At 62.6% G+C, this 23,210-nt stretch overlaps 1 protein-coding gene across 7 annotated transcripts in view; it reads left to right on the top strand.

Moving 5' to 3' along the window:
* RAI1 (retinoic acid induced 1) overlaps window positions 1-23,210 on the top strand; it is a 105,068-nt gene that overhangs the window by 57,539 nt on the left and 24,319 nt on the right. Inside the window, exon 1 of one of the 7 annotated variants that reach the window (XM_060291010.1) lies at window positions 22,652-22,740. The exons of the other annotated variants lie outside the window; for them this stretch is intronic. The gene's annotated coding sequence lies outside the window, so the exon portion shown is untranslated. Of the gene's footprint in view, window positions 1-22,651; window positions 22,741-23,210 lie in introns of those variants that run through there. 7 annotated transcript variants of the gene reach the window in all.

Below are 23,210 nucleotides of genomic sequence, written 5' to 3'. Positions count from 1 at the left end.
CTCCCAGACACAGAAGAGCTTATGTCCAAGGCCAGGCCATGGGGTGAGCATCTGGCCTGGATGCCAAGCCGAAGGAGCCTGGCTTGGCGTGTGCCCGTGGTGAATGGCCCCCTGTTCTGGCAACATGGGGAGCCGTGGGGTGGCCCCGCCTAGGAGGCACACATGGTACAGAAATGGGCTGGTGAGGGCTGTTCAGCACACCTTGGGGACAGAGACCCTGGGAGGCCCAGTGGCCCACTCACTGTGCCTGGAGTGGGAGTGACAAAACTCCACAGCCCCTGCGCCCACGGCACTCCCAGTTACACTGTTACGCACAGATGCAGCTTTCAGGGTTTGAATGGGCTCTGGGGTACATACGTTGTTCCCCACCAACACCAAAAGCGGGAAATACGATGCAAGGCAAAGCCAGCAGTAACTGTGCATAACATCAGAGCTTTTGGAGCTTTGGCCGGTTTGATCGAAATCCCAGAGTTTGTACCACCGAGGATTTCTGGGCTCAGGCCACCCGCAAACTACAGATCTCAAGGGAAACAACCCAGGAATCTGCCTTTTTTCAAGCCTGTGTGGTGTTGATACTCAGAACCTTCAGTGTTTGAGAAACAGAATATCAAAGGTTTGCGTCCCCAGGCTCTACTAAGACCCGTCTAGCCCTCTCCATCCCAGACCCTGGGGCCAGATCCAGGTCTAGACTGCAGGGACTCTGCACCCTATGGGAATTGGATAAAAGCTCTGCACTCGCTTTAGAAAAACGTGCTTGTGCGTGTGTGTGCACGCACGTGCACACACACACGCTTTGCATTTGATTTCAGGCTGCTCTCACACCTGAGTTCAGTGGTCTGAAAGGCTTGGGAGACCTGTTTGGGGAAACGCCTCCATGCTGACACTCACCTAAACCTAGGGCCCAAATGTACAGTTGTATAGGTTGTATACTGCACAAGAGTTCCTGGCAGAAGTCCAGCCTACACTCCACTGGACACGTTGTACAGCCTTGCACCTGGGGTATCTTTTCCTGTCTTATGCATAAGCATCATATGGCCTGCCCCCAACCCCTAGCCACACTCCTGCCTCCTATATGATAACTCGGGTTAGCAGCACTAACAAAGTTGCAGAAATCATGTGTGCTATCACTGATCAGCTGGCCTTCCGTAAATTCCCTTATTAAAGGCATGATGGACGACTTGGCAGCCCTCATCCGCTAACGCTTGGTTCCTGGTGCTCCCAGAGTCCTGGGATTGTATTGCGCAGTGGCTGGGGGCTGCCCACAGGCCTTGCTTGGGATAGGAAGATGGTCCAAGAAGCTGGTCTCTCAGCGGAGAGTGGGGAGAAGATGAGTATTTATTTGGTTGACATGAGTGATTCACTGGGCCCATTTTATAGATCAGGAAGACTGAGGCTTGGAGGGCTGGGCATTTGGAGTGGAGAAGCCCTGCCTGTCTGGGAAGACTTGATGAACAGAAGCTTTGCAGTGGGACAGGGAGGAGGGCAAAGACCAGGAGAGGAAGTAGACAAAGCCACACCCCACAGCACCTCACATCACACAGCTGATGAGTCTAAGTGACGCCACCTCGTGGAAGCCTCCTCTGATCTTTGGGCTGGTTAGAGGCTTCTGGGCTCACACAGCCTGGGCTTTTCTGTCACAGTGCTGCCACCCTGCTTTATGCACCGTATCTCCACAGCCTGGCAGCACCCAGCGCTGGGCAGTGAGCCCTAGACACGGGGCCTGGCACCCGGTGTGAATGAATGAGGGATCAGTGGCTGGTTAAGTGGGCTCTCGGCTCCAAGCTTTGCCTTTGGACCACCACAGGCAGAGACCTGAAGTGGGGTTGGTGAGGCTGGGAGTCCCGGGCCACAGCAGACAGGAGGGGTGCAGGCCTGGGGTGGACCTAGAGGCCAAGGGGAGTCGGCACTGGAGCCGACTCAAGGGTGAGCTGGCATTTCCTGTTTGCTGAGGCCTGGCCTGCCGGCCACCCTCACTGCCCTCCCGTCCAGCTCAGCCAGGCTGAAGGGTGGCAGGGCCTGGACGGTGACGCTCCAGGGGACAGAGGCTGCCGGACGCTGGGGCAGGGCTCTCCACCCGGGGGTCTCTCTCCACCGGAGATCCTCAGACCCTCAAGAGCAATGTCCGTTCCACGCGCAGGCTGGACACAGCCCCCTGAGGGACCCCTGCCTCTGTGGAATGAGGATCCTGAAGATATCGGGGGGCCACGACCCTTTAAGCCCCCTCCCCAGGCAGCACTCTCAGTCACCATCAGCCGGGGTCCCCCCTGCCGGGGGTGTTTCTCTGAGCCAGAAGAGGGGACGTCCCCCCGACCCTCGGCCCTGGCTCAGCCCCCCGGCCTGGGCCTGGCCTCACTGTCTCCGATCCCTGCACCCTCAGGTGTGACTGAGCCGCCGTGGCACCCGGCGCCCCGCAGAGCTGCTCCCCACACTCTCGTGTAGATAATTAGTGTGTCTCCTGGGGTGCCCCCCAGGTGGGGACCAGGTCGGATTCCCAAATGTCCCCAGCATGTCTCCACAGGGCGTGGCTCAGAGGAGGGCCTTGGAGAGTATCTGGTGACTGAATGGCTGAGTGAACGAGCGATTCTCGCAGTTCCTGCAGGAGCCCCCCCCCGAGGCAGGACTTCTCTCCCAGTGGGCAGGGGGCCTGACCCCCAAAGGCCTCCTTCTTGATTTAAGTGCCCAGGGCCCTGGCAGTACCGGCAGGGGCTCTGCAGGCCCAGGGCGGCAGCCCTCCATCTGTGGCTCAGGGGGTATTCAGGGGCCTGCTGGTGGGTGTGTGTGTCCTGGTCCCGTAAGTGCCCGGCTTGGGCCTGGCATAGGAGTTCCGGGATGCCCGAGCCCGGCAGTGGACAGCGGCGGGGGGACGGGGCGAGCCATGATTACATCCAGCACCGGCCCCTGCCTGCAGGCCGGTCAGGAGGGGCTCAGAGCACACCTGGAGAGGGGACTCACCACTTCATGCCTTTATCCACGCAACCTGCCACAAACACCCATTGAACCCCTACCGTGTGCTCTGGGCAGGGCGGTGATCAAGACAGACAAAGACCTGGTAATGAAGCAGGCGGGAGGGGGCCGGGGGACTACTGTGGGGTCGGAGCTGTCCTCCCAAGGCCATGGTTCTCCTGCCTGTTGGTGGGGGCGCTGTGCCCACCCGGTGAGAATGGTCCTAACTATTGTGTCATGGCCACTAGCGGCGTGCCCACAGCCCTTTAGAGTTTGTGGGCCCTCACGAGCAGCCCCAGAGGGCGGCGGCGGCGGCCGGGCAGCACTGGTGAGTCCACAGCAGGCTGGTGTGGAATGCTGGGCCCTGGGGCCTGGGTACACTTCACCTGATCCCCGAAGCAGGAGATGAGGGCCCAGGGAGGGCAGGGCTTTCCCACGCGTTTGGAGCAGGGGTCGCCAGGGCTCTTGGGTGTGCAGGGCCCAAGGAGGGAGGCAGGAGGACCCTGAGCCCGACATACCCCCATCTGTAAGTGGGAGATGCCGTGACTTTTGGGGACAGCTGTCAAGGTGAGGGGTTGCGGTCTGGATATTGGGGTGCCCGGCCCAGGGTCCCGTTTCTTTGGCCCAAAGACTGGGGTCTTGGGGATCCGGGGAGGTACGGGCCTGTCTGAAGACCTCCTGGCCTGGACGGAGAGGCTGAGGAGGGTTGGGGGAGGCCGGGTGGGAAGGTCAGGGAGGGCACCCTCCTGAGGAGGGCCCCAGGGGAGGCATCCAGGCCAGCCCCTTGCGGAGGCGGTGGGACCCGGCCAGCAGCCCTGCTTCCTGCCCACACGGCCTGCTCCCCACGGAGGACTTTCCGCGCCTCGACAGCGGTGGTGCTTGCAGCCGAAGGGAAGTTGGGACTTGCATTCGTCTCCGTGGAGCCTGTAATCAGCCCTGCGCAGCCCCCCACGGGCACCATCAGCGCCGCTTCCCAGAGCCTACTTGAGATACACCTGCTCGCGCTAAAAGGAGAAGCAGGGATCCGTCAGAACAACCCAGGGCGGGCGGGAGGGGCCGAGACCCTGCCTCCCCGCCTGAGGATGGGGCAGCCCTGGGGTCCTGGCATCGGAGCCATGTGGCTCCGCCGCTTGGCCTCTGTTTCCCCGTCTGGCCAGGGTGGCGGGGGATACGCTCCCAGCTCGTGCCTCTGGGCCTCCTCCCTTGCCCGCACCCTCTTCCCTCCCTTTCCAGAGACATTATAAATCAAACGGCTCAGAACGTAAGGCATCAAAAATTCTGAAACCTTCATCTATTATTAACGCTGACAGTAAATTCCCCCTCCAAGCGTTTTACATAGCAACTGTTACCAAGACTCGCTGGTGGGCTGCGGCTCCAGCCCACCGCATCCCACGGCTCTAGGCGGGATGACAGGATGGCGGCCGGTGCCGAGCCTCTACCCGGCCAGGCTGCCACCTGGGCATCCGCCTGGCTCTCCCCAGCGGTGGAGGGTAGGGAGCCCTTTTGGCAGGGGAAACAGTCAGCTTCCTGCCGAAAAGGGGTCCAAGCCGCTCTTGGTGAGCCTGCCAGAGGCTCCCGGCGAAGCTCAGCTCCTGACCAGGCAGAGGGAAAGGACCCCAGGCCCTTCGGAGGTGGCGCCTGTCGTCAGGGATGGGGTCCGGGGCCTTCGCTCCCCGCTGCCCTGTGGAGGAGCCCAGTGAGACAGAGGACGGGAAAAGGCTTCGGAAACTGTAAAGGGCCGTGCAGATGTTGTTTACCGACTCACCCACCTGTCAGCTAGACGTTCCTGAGTGCCTGTTTATCTGCAGGCCGTATCTGGGCACTAGGGATTTAAAACAAAGACAAAAGGCCCGGTCCCTGTCGCGTCCGGTTTGGTAGGAGACAGACGCGTCAACCCCTAATTGCATTGAGTGCAGTGATCCATGTGTGTACAGACAGACTCAGGAGGGAGCCGGGCGGGTAAGGGCCTGGGGGAGGGGCCGGGATCAGGGAGCCTCTTCACAGGGTTTTGAAGGATGAATAGGGGCAGGTCTGCCTGTTCTGGACAGAGGGACCGGCGTGTGCAAAGGCCCAGGGCTGTGAGGCAGCCCCGTTGGCAGCTGGGATGTAGGCTGATCTGTTTTGGTCGGGGAGGGGACCTGCAGGAGGGAACAGGGGTCAGAGGGTACAAGACCTTGGATACGAAGCTGGCGGCGGGCGGGGGGAGGACAGTGATTTCGGGACACTGAGGGGGCTGTGGAAGGTTTTAAACTGGGGAGGAGCAAAGTTGGATTTGAGTTTGCAGAAGCGCCACAGATGTTGTCTCTGGTGGCAGCGTTTCGGGACCCTGGGCTGCGGGATAGCAAACACCTATAAGCAGTGGTATCAGCCCCCCTCGGCCTGGAGCGGGGAGAGCACCTGCACGGTAGAAGGCAGGGGAGGCGGCCGCTCTCTGCGAGCTATTATTATGCACTTGCTGTATGCGCAGCCCCACGCTGCACCTGTGGTCCCTTCCCTGGCGACTTTGCCATCACAGTGAGGGCCAGACCAGTACAGACCCCACGGGGGACAGCATGGGTAGGGTGGGGCCAGCAAGGGCCCAGGTAGGGGTCTGGAGAAGCGATGGGGTCACAGGGCCCACCCACGAGGAGTCGTATCACTCGCTCTCCGCTGCCTGGCAGGCAGGACACAAACGAGGACACAGACCAGGGCTCAGCCTAGCAAAGGCGTCGATTGGCAGACTTTCCCCCCTTGTGACGAATAATACACGTTCACTGTGGGAAATTCAGCAAATAGATAGCGGCCCCAGGAGGATGACCCCGCCCCGCCCGGGATCACACCACCCACCAGCGACCTGGCCACATCTTAGGTCCAGTTGCTCCAGAACCGGGCATGGTCATACGTTTTTTAAAAACAAACGTGGCGTCCTCTTCTTCTGCATCCCCGGTGACCTGCTGTTACTGCTGAGCGAGTTGGGAACAGCTCCCCATCTCCCCATGTATCCGGGGGGAGTTTGCCAAGAGCTGAGGTCCCTGGAGCGGGCCTGGCTGATGTAGAACGGCCAGCTCTTCTTTGGGGGCTGGAGGCTGGGACTGTCCCGCTCCTGCACCCAGCGCCCAGCACGGAGGCTCGCACCTAGTAGGTGCTGTGGGAAGTGAGCCCTCCGTCCCCAAAGGTGAGTGAGCGGAAGTTGGTTGGAGCCCACAGGGATGCTGTGATTTGGATCTGGGGTTAAACTGAGCCTTGGAGTGAGATCTCTGCTTAATTACTAAGGGTGCCCGGTGACCAGAGTGGAGGGAGCAGGGTGTTCAGGGTGTCCTTCCTGGAGGAGGTGGGCCGTGGGACGTTATGGAAGGACAGTAAAGCATAGGATCTGTTTGCTCGCCTAACGGATATCCACTGAGGGCCCCTTCCTGGTCAGAGCCCTGTGTGGACAGGGCTGGGGGCCCACTCAGGGTTCTGGACCCCCAGGGCTGCCAGAGACTTGGGAGAGACAGACAAGTGCCCAGGACGTGTGGGTGTGTGTTCAGAGCTATGATGGTGGAAAGGGGGAGAGGGAGGGCCCAGTGACCCGGGGGGGGGGCTTGGTGTCTGGGCCAGAGTCACACTGACTGTCACCCAAAAGGTTGACCCAGTCCCGTGTCCCCTGGCCTTCCAGGAGCTCCTGGATGCTGGTGCCGATGGCAGCTCAGTTGGTGCCCAGGGCCCACTCCCAGAGTCCCACACCAACATGGGCCCCCAGCAGCCATGCAGCTTCTCAGAGTAGAGCTGGGACCCAGCTGGGGCCTGGGGACGTCCCCCAACCTGGCCGAGCCTGGGTCTCCTCAGCTATCCATGGTGGTGCACCCCACTGGGCCCACCCTGCCTGGCCCGGGCCACCCAAGCCAGGCTGGGAAATGCTCCCGGGAGGGCCGCCACCTCCCAGCCAGAGGATTTGGGGATGGACTCAGGAAGGAGCAGTCTGGCAACAAGGCCAGGCTCTAGATGGGTGGCGATGGGGGAGTTTGGGAGGGACGCCTGGCAGACGGCCCCCTCTCTGCGGCCCCCCAGAGCCTCCTGGAACTGCGTGCTCCGGGGACCACAGCTCCTCTACTTCCTGGCTGTGTGACATTGCGCTAGTTCCTTGTCCTCTCTGTGCTCAGTCCTCATCCGTACTTTGAAAGGTTGTCTTGGGGCTGGAAGAGGTGATCCATGTGTGAACTCCTGGTGCACAGCGAGCGGATGAAAGCGGCTGCTGTCGTCCTGGCGCCCTGGGGACGGGTGGCAGAGCCCCTGTTGGTCTCTTAGAGGCTCGTGTTCAGCCCACAGCTTCGGCCTCTGGAATCACACGGCCCTGGTCCGTTCGGCAGCCACATCGCTCGCTTTCTCTGAGCACCGACTATGTGCTGGGCACTGGGGCACCCTGGGAGGCAGACCCACAGCACGGTGGGCAGTGAGGGCGGGGGCAGGGAGGGAAACCAGGACAGACGACTGTTGGGACGTCACACGAGAGCCGAGAGGAGGTGACCCTGAACGTCTGCGAGGCGAACTAGGGAGAGGCGTACCCTAAGGTGATCGCACCCAGTATGTGCGAGGGGCGGCACGAGAGAGCTGGTAGGTACAGGTAGCACCCTGTGGTTTAGTGTTGCTGGGCGTGAGGTCTGGGAGCTGGGAAGGTGGGTGGGGGTCACCCCTGGATGCCAGCCTGGAGAGATGGACCGGGAGGGGTCCGAGCAGGGGGCAGGGCTGGCAGTGAGGGAGTGGGCTCTGGAGGAGGGCCAGCAGATGCAGGGTGAGGGGAGAGAGTGCGGCCTGCGGCTGTGAGGACAGCCTGGAACCTGGAAGCAGCCGCAGCCTGGCCATTCAGCATGACAGACGGGACCCAGTGCTTACAGCTCACCGCCCATGGGGCAGACAGACGGAAGGGAGTCAACAAGTACATGAAGGATGTGACTGCAGAGGGCGGTGAGAGCTGTGGGGACCAGGAACTGGTGATCCAGGAGGAGGGAACGGCGTGTGCAAAGGCCCAGAGGTGAGGGCCCAGCACGTCTGAGGGGCCAGTGTGGCTGGAGAACGTACAGGGGAGAGGGGTGGGAATTGAAACTGGAGAGCAGTGCAGGCCGATCTCAGGGACTCAGTCTGAACCAAGGGGGAGGTCTACCCCGAGGCAGTGAGGGGGCCCCCAGCAGTCAGGAGAGCGAGCGCCCAGCACTCGCTGCCCTGTGTGGCCTTGAGCAAGTCGCCCACCCTCTCGGAACTTCCGAGTTCTCCTGTGTGGTGCTCAGAGGCCTCCCTGCTGTGGCCGCTGCCATCACTTTTGCTCCCACAGACCCCTGCTCTGGGTGGGGAACTTGCGGGGCGCAGGTGGGACGGCTCGGGGGAACCAAGAGCCCCGTGGACACGGGGGCCCTGGGACCTGTGCCTAGGCAGCCAGTGTGCACCTTGATGCGCCCAGAGTCCTGCCCACACCCCCCACCTTCGGCCCTCCTGCCACCACGACTGGAGAGTCAGCCGAGGCCCCTCTGAAACCCTGCTGCTCCGGGAGGGTCCCCGGCCACTGCTGGGAACTTGTAGCTGGGAATCCAAGGCCGTGCCGAGCTGAGATCATTTCTCACATGGCCTTAAACGGAGGCCTTTCTGGAAGAGAGATTCTTTTCCTGAGACTCCAACCAGTATCGTCTAAGATAGGCTAATGGGTGGTGCCGCCTCCCCCTGAGTGCCCTCAGATCCTGCCTTGCACCCCAATTTTCCCCAGCCACTGAGAGGCCCTCAGGGTGGCATGGCAGCTCTTAGACACCAGAGGAGGGAGGGTGGGTTTAAGACAAGCCGTGTTCTGAGCACGCCAGCCAGCTCTGCAGGTCTGGGAGGGTCCTAGAGCTTGGCCGGGGGGTCCACAGCCTCCTGGGCCGCCCTTGGCTTTGTGATCAAGGGCAGGGGCCACCTTTGAAGTCCCACCGCAGCAGCTGGAGGCCAAGCCTGTGTGCCTTTACCCCCTGCTGGTCCTGTAGGAGACGACGGTTGCCTGACTACATGCCTGCCCTCACGGGGCCTCTGAGAGGAGCAGGCAAGGGCGGTACGGGCTGGGCTGCGTGGTCCAGAAGGGGGAGCGGCCAGCTCCACCCGAGTGCCTAGGCAGCAGGTGGCAGTCCTCCTGGGAGATGGATGGAGGCACAAAGGCCCAGGACAGGAAGGAACCAGCTGGGTCTGAACAGCTGAGATCCCAGCATGCCTGGGGCAGAGACCCCATGGGGCTCAGGGCCAGAGTGTTTCTGTTTTGCAGAGCCAGAGAGCTTGTCAAGGACCAGGCCACAGAGAGCCTTGGAAGCCTGGTATACAAGTCAGGACGGACAGGGTTGCTGCATAACAAGCATCCCCCAAAGATCAGCCTCTTAAAAACAGGGTTTATCCCTCCCTGGTGCTGTGTGTTGTGACTGGACAGCGGAGGGACTGCTCACTGCAGCCACTCAAGGACCCAGGCTGACAGCAGCAGCCTTCTGAGGGCTGCACATCCCGGGGTGTGGGGGTCGGGGGAAGACAGAGGCACCTGGGCTCATGGAGCTTCTGAAAGCAACACGTCACTTTCACTCAAATTCCGTTGAACAAGGCGGGAGCCATCCTTCCTCCTTGCGGGGGAAGCGCACACTACTATTGACCGAGGAGCAAAGCGAGTATCTGGAGGTGGGCTGACCTTGACCCAACGGGCTGAGGTGGTTCCCATCCTTCATTCCGAGCAAAGTGAGGAGCCTCAGGAGGCCTTGAGTAGAGAAGGCTGAAGTCTCGATGGCTTTACTTTTTAACTGTTTATTGATCCCATGCAGAGAAGGGCATGAATCCTGAGTGAACAGCCAATGAATTGCTGCCAGCTGGACACTCGTGTCTGACCAGCACGCAGATCAGGAGAAGGCATTACCGGCCGCATGTCCCCGTGTCCCCCCCAGGCCTGGCCTGCCCAGGGTCCGAGCGTCAACTTGTGAACTGCATCCATGTGGTCTCTCGGGTCCAGCTCTCTGACTTGCCCAGGCCGCATGCAGCCGGTGTGGGTGTTTCCATCGTGCTGTCCATCCGTGCCACCTCTGAGAACATCCCGTCCGTGTACAGCTGGAGGCTTCTACGACTAAGCCTGTGGGGAACGTTCAGGAGCACAGGGTCTGGTGCCAGCGCGTGGCACTCGCGTTGGCTGTGTGTCTCGAGGTGGGATTGCCGTGGTCTCGTGGTGTTTAAGAAGGCCCCCCTGGACTCGGGGCGGGGGAGGGGAGACCAAGGGAGCAACCCTGGCCAGGGCCAGGGGTCAGGCCCTCGGAATCCAGAAATGTCCCTAGCGCAGTCTTATCTCCCATGGGACTTGGAAGGTGACGGTCACACAGAATCAGTGCCCCCCAAAATCCCGTAAAGCAAGACCAAGACGTGGGGCTGCGTGTTCAGCCCCAAATGGTGACAGCACGTGCTCACGCGCGGGCAGGGAAGGTCGGGTATCTTAACGCCTAGAACTCACCGGTGCCCGGCACACGTGTGGGGAGCGCTCCCGAGCCCGTCTGACACTCGGGGAGACCGAGACCCGCCAGGGGGTCGGCACAGGGTTTCCCGGGGCAACTGTGCTTGGCCGAGCCCCACTCTGGGCGCGTGGGACGGAAGTCAGGGATCATGGCTCACAGGGTCACCTCTCGGGGTGTCATTTCTTAATAGAGGGGCCAAGGGAGGGTGATTCTTTGCCCAAACCGAAGCCAGGAGTACAGGGGTTGGGCCTCGGCTGTTGGAAGACGGGACTCTTTGGGAACCTCACCTGGAGCCACCCCGGCTCTCGAGGCTGGGGGCACTGCAGCGGGGGCCACGTGCTGGGCCCGGGCGGGGAGGCCTGGCTCCCAGGCCCGGTCTGCAGCGCTGGTAGACTTGCTCGGTGGGTCCAGGGTGCTCATGCGGCCGCTGCGTGCCTAGCCCCTGTCCTGCCGTCTGAGGCCAGAGCAAGGCTCCGCTGAGATCCTCAGACCTCTGGGCCCAGGCACGGCCCTACCCCCGAGCCCTTCAGGGTTGGTTGTTTTTAGTTTTTATTTTAATAGGCGCGGCTTGGTGGTTCCTTCGGCTGGCCTCCGCCAGCCCTGTGTCTGGGTGACCCGGGTACAGGGTGGTCCCTGCGACCCCTGCTCTTGCGGAAGCGGGCCAGGCACCAGGGGGGCATCTGGGGAAGCCGGGTGGGCCGGGGGCCGTGGCCAGTCACGAGAAGAAATGCATGTTTGTTGCGAGACACATGTAGGGCTCTTCATGTAAATCGTTTCAGTGCCTCACAGGAAGAAGAAAAATGGGGCTTTGATGTGGGCCGCCTCTCGGCCAGCCGGGCTGGTGCGATGTCACGATGTCACTCAGGCGCGTCTGTGGCAGCTTTTATTAAGGAGCTGTCAGCTCTTCTCAGGCCGGAGACCCAGGGGGATCTCGTGGCAGGAGAAGGCTCCGAGCTGTCTGCCCAAGGCCCAGCATCCACCTCCGCGGGGCAGAGGGGGCCCAGGCGGATTCCCTGGGTACTGTGCCAGGCCCGGTGGGCTCAGTGGGGGTGACCCAGTGAGAGGTGGTCCACCGCGTGGTAGGGAACTGGGAGCGGCCCCTGCTTGGGACGGGGGGGCAGGTAGAGGCGGTGCTCTGGGCAGGGTCTGCACAGGCATCCAGCACTGTCCGGTCCCTGGCAATGAGGCTAGAAAGGGGCCACATTCGGGGCGGGGGGGAGTCTGGGCTTGTGGATACTGCGGCGGTGGAGATCCACTGGGCTGTGAGCAGGAGAGGGTGGGGTGGTGTGCGTTCCAGGGGGGCCTCGGGGATGTGGGGGACAGAGGGAGGTGGGGACCAGCGAGGGCCAGAGGGGAGGTCCAGCAGAGGACAGCGCTGCCAGTGAACACCAGACCTGCCTCCTGACCAGCCAGGGGGGACAGCAAGACTTGCAGCGCCCGGAAGCCCTCCCGGGGCCCACGGCATCCTGAGCACTGGGACTTCCCCAGAGAGCCAGGCAGGACCCGAAGCTCTGGGTCTTGGGAAGCGTGTAAACCCCGCTCCGTATCCGTGGCAACTCTTTTAACCAGGGCTCGGTTCCACAAACCCCCTTCCTCATTCATTCCAAAAACTCCGAGCTGTTGGTCTTTTTAAAAATCTCAGCTCACTGGAGAAAATACAAAAAATAACCAAGAGTGTAGAGAAGAGAAGTCACCGCCTGGCCCTCTGATGAGTAGATGCTGATGTGGGCATCTGTGTGTCTCCCGTCGCGTTTGCGTCCTGCCCTGCACCAGATCGTGAGCGTTTGCCTGCGTCTTTGGAAACAGGCCTGTTGAGGACCGGGATCGGGTCCTGCTATGCTGTGTGATCTTGCAGGAGTCGGACACCCTCTCTGAGCCTTAGTTTCTGCATCTCTGTGGGGACAGTTTAGGGTGGGTTCTCAAGGCTCCATTCAGAGCCGACATCAGGGGTCTCGGCGTTTCAGCGGCGTGTGGTTCAGTCAGGAGCCCTGACACCCCAGCCCCTGGAGTCTGGGCTCATCCTGTCTCCAGCAAGGGACCCTGGGCAAATCACATTGCCTCTGAACACCACCGCCCCCCACCCCACCCCCGCCCGCCCCCCGCCGTAAACTGTAGAGTCCGTGATGGTTTTCTGACTTAATATGTACAGAGCTCTTAGCACAAAGCAAGTGCTTGGTCGATAGGAACTGTCGTTACGGGTGTGACCGCTTGCCGCGGGGTGTGGCGGCTGGCCCGCTGACCTCCTCTGGGCTGCGCCGGCTTTGTGGGCCTGTGGCCCTGCAGCCAGGCGGGGTCTGCACTCAGAATGTCCCGTGCTTGGTCTCGTGCTGCTCTGTTGCCATCTGGAGATGAAGGCCTTCTGAGCAGGGTTCCCCATTTTCATTTTGCGCTGGGCCCCTCAGATTACAAAGCTTGTGCTGCTCTTAACGATAGGGTTGCTGGAAACGGGGCGTAGGATGGCCTGGCCGGCACCCCGTACGGTGCTCCGGGGCTGTGTGTCAGGCGGGGGCGGGCCAGGACGCCCCTGCCCGGGTCACGCGGAGGCTCAGGCCGGGGGCTGCCCGCGCGGCCGTGGAACCTGCCAAGGGCAGGAGGTCTGGGTGGGAGGCAGGCGGGCCCGGGCAGGGGGGCCTGCCGAGCTGTGGCCAGACACCCTGGGAGGCGGTGGACGACGAGGTCGGAATCGACTGAAACTGAGCCGAGCGCCTGTGAAGAGGAGGACGGGGTGCAGCGCTGGCACCCTCGCCCCGTGGTCCCCTCGCCCCTCCTCCGGACGAAGGGAAGGCCCGTGCATCCCCTAGCACCCACCATGGGGGAGGGGCGGGGCCCCCGCCACCTGGCATCCAGAGGCTGGTGACAGTGCCGGGGCGCAGTCTCGGCCACCCGCACGTGAAGCGCGGAAAGGAAAAGCGGAAATTAAAGGGCCGAGAAGAAATGACTGCCTGGGGCGGCGCAGGTCTCCCCGGAGGAGCAGGGCATGGGGGGTATGGGAGGGGTAGTCACTCCTTCCGCTGCCTCACTCCCGGAGGGCCGTGTGCCCAGAAAGAAACGGGATTCGGGGGAGGCTCTGCCTTCCGACATCCCAGGTTGGCCTCTGTGCGGTGACTCTGGCCTAGTGTGGGCCCCAGGGGGACACCTGCCCCATGCTGTGGTGGGGAAACGGACTCCAAGGGGCACCTCTCTGCCCCGGGGCACCCAGGAAGCCAGGGGTCCAGGCTGGGGAGACCGAGGACTCCAGGAGCTGTAGGAGCCATGGGAGGGGACCGTGGCACCCAGAGTCAAGGGAAGGGCTGCTTCCCGCTGAGGAAGTCCTTCTGCCTTGTGTTTGAGCTGCAGAGGGGGGGACGGGCGCCCCGGGAGGTGTGAGCAGGCCTGGTGTCGGGGCAGCCCCTGCTGGGGACACCCGAGGTCTGATCTCAGTGGAAGAGAGCAGGGCGTCGGCAGCCGGCTCTCCCCAGGACGCGGGGGCTGCAGAGTTCAGAGCAGCACGCTGAGGATGGGGACTCAGGTAGGTGTAGGTGATGGGAAGCCACTGAAGGCTTTGCAGCAGAGGGAGAGCGCCCTGAGCCCAGCTGGAGAGAGGCCACATGGGACAGAGGCTAGATCTGGGCTGTGGTCGTGAGGAAGGGAAGGGGGGTGCCCTGAGGACTCGGGGGCCTCCTCAGAGACAGCCCGTGGGGAGACTGGGGCAGAGGACAAGGTCTGTGGAGTGGTGCGGGGGCGGCCTCGTTGCCCTGCATGCGCTGGATCTGGGGGTCTGGAGCAGAGGGAGGTGGGGGGGGCGGGCTTTGTTCTCAGGAACAGCCGAGCCTGTGGGAGGAGCAAAGTTCACCAGGGAAGAGAAGCCAAAGGTTGGGCCCAAGGGAGGGCAGGCTGTGCCAGGCGCTCCAGGACCCCGGAGGGTCCCGTCTCCCGAGACCTGTGCCGAGAGGACGAGGGAGCTGGAGCCGTGGGGGGAGGGGGGGCGGCGGCATCCAGAGGGGCTCGGCCGAGGTCCTCGTCCACCTGCCGGCGGAGGACAGCCCTTCTCGCAAAGGGCGGTGGGGCTGCCAGGCCTCAAGGACAGAGGCAGGCGGGGGCCGGGGAAGAGCTTGTGGCTGGGAGCTTAATGGCCCCGAAAAAGCCCCCATAAAACTGGAGAATTATGGGGAGACATAAACAGAGCTGTCAGGCATTAGCTGCAGGGAGACGGCTCAGCCCGGGAAGAGATGCCGGCGGCGGGGCTGGATTCTCGCGTGTGCACAAAAAAGACGGAAGTTATCAAAGGAGGGAGATTAAGAAGCTGCCGCCTCCGTGCTCTGGCCGGATCTTTTCTCACGCCCCGGCTAAGGCCCCAGCCACATGCTGACCCTGGGGGCCGACCCACGTGGCCGGGGGGCAGGGGTGGGGCCTGCCGGTGGGGCGGGGGGCCCGGCCCGAGCACGGAGGCGGCGCCAGCCCCACACCCGGTGGCGCTCACACGCCCGCCATCTTCATTTTCACCGTTGCTGCTGCTGTCATTAGCCAGGCTCTAATGGGCTTAAATTTCACCTTAAACCATCCTCACTGTCCCCACAGATGACAGACGTCCTGCTCGCTCCGGCTCTGCAAAGCTGCCGGGCGGGTTCGCCCCTCCCTCGTGTGCCCTTCGGGCCCCAGCTCGAGGCTCCCAGGGACCCTGGCCCTGTGGACGCTTACAGGTCAGGGGGACGCCCAGGGGCCTCTGGGACAGGGCCCAGGAAAGGGGGGCTTCTGGGTGAGCTTTGGAGGCCCTGAGATGACACAGCACGGGGAAGCAGGGGCCCAGGATCCAGGGCCCCTCCCTGGGCCCCTCCATTTCCCAGCCCAGGCGTCATGATGTGTGGTTGCGGGGTTGCAGAGGGGACCCCTGGGACCTTGGGAATGGCCTGCCATGTTTGTTTGTTCCCTAATTTTATTTTTTGCTGCGTTGTGTCTTCATTGCTGCGCGTGGGGCTTTCTCTAGTTGCGGCGAGCGGGGGCTACTCTTTGTTGTGGTGTGTGCACTTCTCGTTGCGGTGGCTTCTCTTGCTGCGGAGCACGGGCTCTAGGCGCGCGGGCTTCAGTAGTTGTGGCACGCGGGCTCTAGAGCACAGGCTCAGTAGTTGTGGCGCATGGGCTTAGTTGCTCCGCGGCAGGTGGGATCTTCCCGGACCGGGGCTCGAACCCGCGTCCCCTACATTGGCAGGGGGATTCTTAATCGCTGCGCCACCAGGGAAGTCCCGCCTGCCATGTTCTTAAAAGCCTTGAGGAAATCTTATTTTGCTCAGGCTAAAAAAAAGTAGCAGTGGCTTTGCTTGGGGCTGGAATTCCACCCACCCACCCGTCTTTCCACCCACCCATCCATCCGTCCATTCACTCACTCATTCATTCAACAGGCACAAGGCCCACGACCCCCGGCTTGCTCGTGTCCATCAAAGTCCTAATTTGCCGTCCTTTTGCACCCATGAGAGAGAACACAGGGTGATCTCTAAATGCAGTTTATTTGGGAGACAATCTTTACGGCGCTGGCCCTGTGGGTAAAGGGGTAGTGGCAGGGGAGCTCTGGGGCTGTGGGGTGTTGTGTGGACCTGTGGGCCCATCCAGTTCTCGAGGGTCAGGTTTGCCTGAAAAGGAAGGGAAAGGAATAAAGATGGAGCCGCAGCAGAATGAAGGCCAGGACGGGCTGCCTGGGGTTCCCTCTCACGTTTGCACGTGTCCTGGCCTCTGCCCCGCAGCCTTTGTCTCCGCGAGGGGCAGGTGCCCGAGGAGCCGGCTGGAGCTTATCCACCAGCCGAGCCAGCCTGAAGGGGCTGCTGCTGGAACCACCCCTTTCCCATGGGAATCTCACGCCCTTCTGGGTACCAGTGGCACTTCCTCATATGCGGGGAGCTGCGTGCCTCCCACACCCAGACAGCAGCGCCAGGGAGGCCTCAGCCAGAGGGAGGCCGCTGCCCCCCAGGCCTCAGAATCACACGGCCTCGGCAGTGGGACAGGGAGGGAGAAGAGGCTGGTGCAGGCCTGCAGGGGAGGGGGGGGCGGAGATGGGGGTGCGGCTCTGAGCCCCTGTGCTGTGCGGCCCCCTGCGCTCGCTGGGCCTCGACGTGCGATCTGCCGCTGAAGGGCGCTGACCCTCTGGCCACTGTGAGCCAGACAGGAGCTGGTGGATGCGCGCGGGAGGGGTGGGCGCGGCAGCCCTGGGGGGCTCTGGGGAACCCCGAGTCTGTCACCCATTCTCCCCACCAGCGTTTGGAACTGCCTGCTGAGCTCTGTGGGCGCTTGTGCCTGACACTTCCAGACCCCACCACGGCCCGCAAGGTCTCACGCCACTCGGACCCGGTGAGGGCGAGCCTCCGGGAAGCCCCCTCTGAGCCCCTGCTCCCGCTCGGGTGTGATGTAGGGCCCTTCTGCCCCGCACGTGACCCCTCTGGGCTGGCCAGCGCTGCCTCGGGAACAGCCTGAAGCTTGCCCATCCTTGGCCTGACCCACAGCCGTGAATTATAATAATAATATCATCCCTCACGGTACTTTCCTGTCACGGTGCTTCTGCCCCTCACAAGCTGTGCGACTCTGGACAAGTGCCCTAACCTCTCTGTGCCTCTGTTGCCTCATCTGTAAGAGGAGTTAAAAATACGTTGACTGCTTCCTAGAACAGGGCTCTGCACACGTAAGCATCATGTTAGAATTAGCTACGAGGGTGATGATGACAAAGCACTTTTATGTCCGTTTTCTCATTGGGTCTTTGCTCAACCCTGTGAGGTGGGCACTTATCACTTGCCCTGTCTTACGAGCGAGGAAATGGAAGCCCAGAGAGGTGGGGTGACTCACCTGAGGTCACACAGTGAGTCAGCGGCAACCTTGGGCACTCGATGCTCTTTCCAAAGACATGGGAGGCTCTGGTCTGGAAAAAACAGCCTAGAGAAGGGCGGACGCAGAGGCCTTTCTGAGACCTCTTTCCATGGGCCTGGGGCTGCAGGGGCTTCCAGCCAGCCGGCCAGGTCTGTTCTGCCCAACGTGCCAGCTTGGGAACCCAGACGGCCGGGCCCTGCTCCGGCTGGCCACTGCCCGCCGGGCCTCTGCCGGCATGGCAGGCACCGCTGCTCTTGTCACCCCGAGGAGCTCCCCACCTTCTTGGCCCCAGCTCTGTAGCCAGCACTAGGACCAGTCAGGGATTTTCCTGAACTTTCCCTCTGTTACATAAAATTATAGAAATGTTTACCTTTCAGAAGTGGCAGTTTGCTTGTTGGGCCCTGCTCTGCCAGGCCCTGTCCCTTGACACATCGCCCTCTGAGGGACGGACCCCCACTCTTCCTCACAGCCGGGGAAACAGAGGCCCAGCCCCACGGCACACGGGTGGCTCAGCCGGGAACTGGCCCAGCGTTCCTGGACTGGGTCCCCATGAGCCATGCCCTCACAGCCCACAGTCGCAGGGCCCCCGGAGCCAGAGTGGCCTTTGCCTCTAAGTGTTTTGATGATCGAAGGGAAGCGCGGTGCTGGGAGAAATGGAGTGGGAAGTTCGGTGACCCACTGACCAGGAGCGGCCCCCGTGAGCCCCGGGCCCCGTTTATAAGGGCCCTGGTGGCGGCAGCTGCCTCCGCAGCTCAGGGCTTGACCCAGTCCTGGCTTGTGTGTCCCCAAGGCCGTGCACCAGGAAGCGGGAGGACGTGGCCTCTATGGGGGTTCAGGTGGGACCTCGGTTTTCTCATCTGTAGGATGAGGGGAGGACCCCTCTGCTGTCCACTTCAGGATGTGGACATCGGCTGCTGGGTTCCTCCCCTCCTGCTGCTGGCCCCTGGGCTTCTGCAGTCCAGCAGCTGGAAAGCGGCCATGCCAGATGGGAGCCCGACACCAGGCATGCTCTCCAGCCATCCTGCAGAGCCAGCCCGGAGAGCAGATATGTATCCATAGCATAAGTTTTAAATTCTCTCTCGCTCTTTGTTTTTTTTTGGCTGCTTCGGGTCTTAGTTGCGGCACGCAGGATCTTTCGTTGCGGCGCGTGGGCTTAGTTGCCCCGCGGCATGTGGGATCTTAGTTCCCTGACCAGGGCTGTAACCCGTGTCCCCCTGCATTGGAAGGCGGATTCTTGACCACTGGACCACCAGGGAAGTCCCAAGTTTTAAATTCTTAAGTTGGTGTCACATGCTAACGGTAAAAAAAGAAAACTCGAATCCACTCTCCTCTTTTGTACAGATGGGGCATCTCTGCACACTTTCTACGCTGCGCTTTTCTCGCCCGACTTGAAGGCGGCACCCTATTCACACACGAAGCCCTTCCTCACTCGTATCCACTGTATGGAATTCCCCACGTGTGTTTCCCTCAGCCCCTTCACAGGGACATTTAGGGGATCTCCGGTCTTTGGCCTTTACAAACGATGCTGCAGTTAACCTGTGCAGATGACTCTGGGCCTGGCTGTAGGCAGGACTGCTGGGTCAGGAGGCACGTCTAGCTTCCATTTGGGTCCAGATTGCCAAAAAGCTCTCTAAGAGACCGTACCAGCTTACCCACACATCCCTAACTAGAGCAGGGGCAGCTGCTGGCCAGGGGAGATGCAGACGCCGCATGCATACCTGTGCTGGTGGGGCCAAAACAGGTGGTTTCCCCAGAAGAAATCCTCCAAGGTCTGGCGCGTCTGGGGGCCAGGCCGGGGAGAGCCAGAGTCCAGCCCCTGCAGGCCTCTTCCCTCCTGCGGGGTATGGTCTCTGGGCTCAGTGCTGTCATCTGTGAAACAAGAACGATCATGCGACCCAGCCCGCGGGACTGGCGTGAGGATGAAGTTTGTTGGTGAAAGTGCTTATTAGGTCAGCGCCGGGCCCGTGGGGCGGTGAGAACAGTGTGGGTGAGCCCTGTCCTCCCAGGACTGCAGCCCCTGGGGTCTATGCTGGGGTCCAGATATCTTGGCCCCTCGGAAGGGGTCAGGGAAGGGGAGAGTGTTCAGGAACCATCAGGGGAAAGGGTGGAATCAGGCCTGGACTTGAAGTGACAGTGGGTTCAGCAGCGTGAGCTGCCCTTTCATCGCTGCGTCGCTGCCAGGAAACAGGGCTGAATTCAGAGTCCCGGGCTTGCCCAGGCCGCTGCAGGACCCCGGCTCTGAGACAGAGGGCTCGGGAACGCCGAGCCACAGCCTGGTCCCTGGTCCTGGACGGCCCTCCTCGGACAGGACGGGACCCGGAGCCCCTGGCTGAGCCCAGCCTCCCGGCCTCCCAGGCCGGCAGACACACTCGCCTGGGAGCTTGTTAGAATCACTCTGGACCCAGCTCAGCAGACGCCATCTCGCTAAGACACGCCCTGCAGCGTAGGACACACATGGGGACTCCAGCCAGGAAACAGTCCGTGGGCAGACCTTAACCCTCAGTCCCGGAGGCCCTCCCCGGGCCCTTCCCGAGGACCCGCTCTGGCCCCCCACTTTGCTCCCCGGGAGGTGGAGGTAGAGCAAGGTCCGGCCCTCGCCCCGTGGATGGCGCTGGGGCGCTGGAAGCTGCTGCCCCTCGTGAAACCTCCACCGGGCACCAAGCACAGCGTCTCCGCCAGCCTTGCGGCCCGCCCCCCCCATCCGTGTGGGGTCAGAGCAGCTCCAGCTGAGGAGCCTGAGGCTCAGAGAGGTGAAGTGAGCTGCCCAAGGCCACCAGCAGACAGTGTGCAGAGCTGTGCGGCATCAGGGCCTAGGTATTGAGAGTCAGGGTGGGGATGGAGCGGGGGCAGGTGCCCCAAGGCCACACAGCCAGCCGCCTGTGAGCCATCACCATTGGCTGGCCTGGCCAGCGTGAATGTGACATCTCTCTGGAGCTCTGGTCTGGTCTCGGGAGGCGACTGCCACTCTTCCACCGCAGAGCCAGCCAGGAGGGATTCTCCTGCAGCTTTCCAGAACCAGGCTCTCTGGGTCGGGCCGAGTTAGCTGTGTATAGCTGGGAGAGGCACTTTCCCCCAGATGCTGAGGGACCCGGAAGCTGGGGTGGGGAGGGAGATCTGGAAGGGTCTGGTTTAGTTGGAGGTGAGGCCCGAGGGGGCTGGGCCTGGGAAGAGGGAAACTAGCCTTTAGCTGCAACCAGCGTGCAGAAAACGGGCAGACAGTATGAGAAAAACAGAGTGCTGTTCAGAACGGCTGGGTGCTGGACTCAGATAGCTGCCCTCACCTCATTTCTACCCTCCAGCACCTCCACGTTTCAGGGCTGTGTGGAGGAAAGTCAGCCAGGACGAGGCGGCAGCCGAAAACCAAAGGCAAATATTTTCCATCCTGAGAAGAGCGGTCCCGGGCCACCTCCAGATCAGCGCTGGTGGTGTGCTCTCCCCAAAGGCCAGTGCTTCTGGTCACCAGGCGACGTGTCTGGGGGCGCTGCCCAGGATCCACCCCGACCCTGGGAGAGGGATGTGTGCAGCAGGCCATCCATCCAAGCCACGCCCGGAAATGGAAGCTCCTTTCCCAGCAGAGGGGGCGGCGGGGAAGTCCAGAGCACAAGGTGGCCCCAGCTGTTCATCTGGCAGGGCTCCCCCCACCCAGAAGCCAGTCTGGAGATGGAGACCCCCTTTCATATCAAAATCGGAGCTGTCCGTTGTTTGGGCAACGCAAAGCTGCCAGGCCCTGCATGGAGTTGTAGTGTGTTTGTCGTAACTACAGCTACACACGTGTAAAGAGCAGTGGTACACGGCCTTGTGACGTTTATATTTGGGCGGCAGATGAGGCCCTGCCTGAGCCCATCAGTAGGGCCTGGTGCCTTGGTGGCTGGTTCTGCGGGGGAAGGGGGGGGACGTGGGTGGGGAGAAGGCAGTGTGACTTCTCTACAGCGCTTCACCACACCAAGCCCCCTGCCCCTTCTTTCTCCCAAGAAAACCAGTTTTCTGAAATTTCCGAAGGAGTGAACCAGGGCTTCACTGTCATACTTGCGCCCTGGAACAGGGAGGGCCCCCCTCACCCCGCCACGGCCCCTGTCCCGCTCTGCGGCTCAGTCTCCACATCTGTGAAATGAGAGGTCACGTTGCCTCCTAGAAGGGCAGTTTGAGGGTCAGAAGTACAGTCTACGAAGGCCACAGGAGGGGCAGGCACGCCGTGCCGCCGCTGCTGTTATACCCACTTCCACCGTCTGAGGGTTACCGAGAACTTCCAAGATCTGAGGGAGGCCCAGCCTGTGTCCAGGCTGGTTGAGGGGAGAAGCCCCTGGAGAACCCCCCTCTGCCCTGCCAGGCCCTGCGTGTGCTCAGGGGGCCCCGCTCTGCCCGCAGACTGCCTCCCCTGCAGGCCAGGCTGGGCCTCCCAGCTGGCCCTAGGGTGTCACCAGACCAGCTGTCCTCACATCTGGATTCCACAGGCATCCCCCTGCCTCCACCCCGGCTGGCCAGGCTTCCCTCTCTGCAGCAGCCCTGGCCACTGGCTGCTTCCTCGGGGTGGGGGTCTTGGGCTCCCCCACCCTTCAGCTAATCCGGGGAGAAACCTGGCCCCCGTTCCCAGATAGGCCCTTTTCTTTGCTGCCACTGGGCCAGGCAGCTCCCTCTCTTCCCAGCCCCTGCCCTCCAGTCCCCACCTCTGTTCTGCAGCGGTTTTCTCTCGCCCCCCACCTCGTTCAGGAGGGAGGTGGTCGGGGGTGGTCTGTGCCTGGGGGTCTCCAGGATTGGGCCTGAGCAGACTCTGCAAAATGTCAAGTGACTGAGCCAGTGGAAGCCCTCAGGGGTTCCTGGGTTCAGACGGCTCCTCTGGGGCTAAGGACAGGCTGGGGTTTGGATTGGGTGGCCTTTCGGAGAGCAGGGTAATGGGAGTGGACGTGAACTTCCTGTGCCTCAGGCCTCTGAGTTAGGAGTCGGGGTCTGAGCTGCTGGGCCTCCTGGGGAAGGGGCCGGGAGGGAGGGGCGAGGGTGGGCCTGAGGGAGGGCAAGCCCGGGAGGAGGCCTCGGTGCGCCCTGGCCCGGCCGGCGGATCTGACTTGAAGGTGTGGGTGTGCAAGGCCGCTGCTGTGTCAACGGTGTGTGTGTTTGGAGCGGCTTAGGGAGGGGGCTGGAGATGGGGCAGGCGGCGCACCACTTGGCGCCGCCGCTGCCCGAGGGTCCGCGGGTTAGAAGCGCCAGCTTCCTCGATGACTGAAGAAGGGTGGGCGTTAAGGAGAGAAGGGCGAAATCCAGAGGGGGCTCGGCGCCCCGGCCCGGCCGCCCCGCATCTGCGGAGGGAGAGCCGAGCCGCCTCGCCGCCCAGGCGAGCGCGGAGGGAGGCGAGAGGACTAGCGCGCCGGGCTCCCCGCCCCCAGCCCAGCCGGTTCCAATATTTCGCAGAAAGGCACGCGGCTGCTAATCGGTCCTTTCCAGGCTGAGATTCCGCCGCGCTATGCCCGCGCAGAGGCGGGGGCCGCGGGCCGGGGGAGGCGCTCGGAGTCCGGAGCCGCTGAGCGAGGTGAGGAGCCCGCGTCCTCGGCTGCTGGGGGGGCGGGGGGGGGGGAGGCGGGCGCGCAAACCCGAGAGGCTGGAATGGAAAGGGGAACAGGTTAAAAATAACCCTCTCCGGCTGGGAAGCTCGCGCGCGCTCTCTCGCCTCGTTCGGTGCCAGAGGACTCCAGGGGAGGTGGCGGCGTTGGGGAGGGCAGAGCGGGATTCCCCCTCCTCGGCGGGCGGGGTGCCCGCCTGCGCGCCGCGGCTGCACGTGTGCGGGGCCGCGCGCCCGAGCCCCCGCGCCCGGCCGGGGCGCCCCCTCCCCGGGACCGGGCGCAGCTGGCGGCGGCGGCCCCGCCCGCAGCCTCGCGCGGCCGAGGGAAGCTTCGCTCCATTATTCATTATTTACGAGCGTTAATCGGTTTGAGGCGCGGGGGTGGGGGCGAGGGCGCGGTGGGGACCGAGGCACCGGGGGCCGGGGTGCGAAGGGGTGGC

This window comes from Globicephala melas, chromosome 20 (assembly GCF_963455315.2).
Source record: "Globicephala melas chromosome 20, mGloMel1.2, whole genome shotgun sequence".
NCBI lineage: Eukaryota > Metazoa > Chordata > Mammalia > Artiodactyla > Delphinidae > Globicephala > Globicephala melas.
Note: the sequence above shows the minus strand (reverse complement) of the source record. Positions and strands in the feature narration are given on the sequence as shown.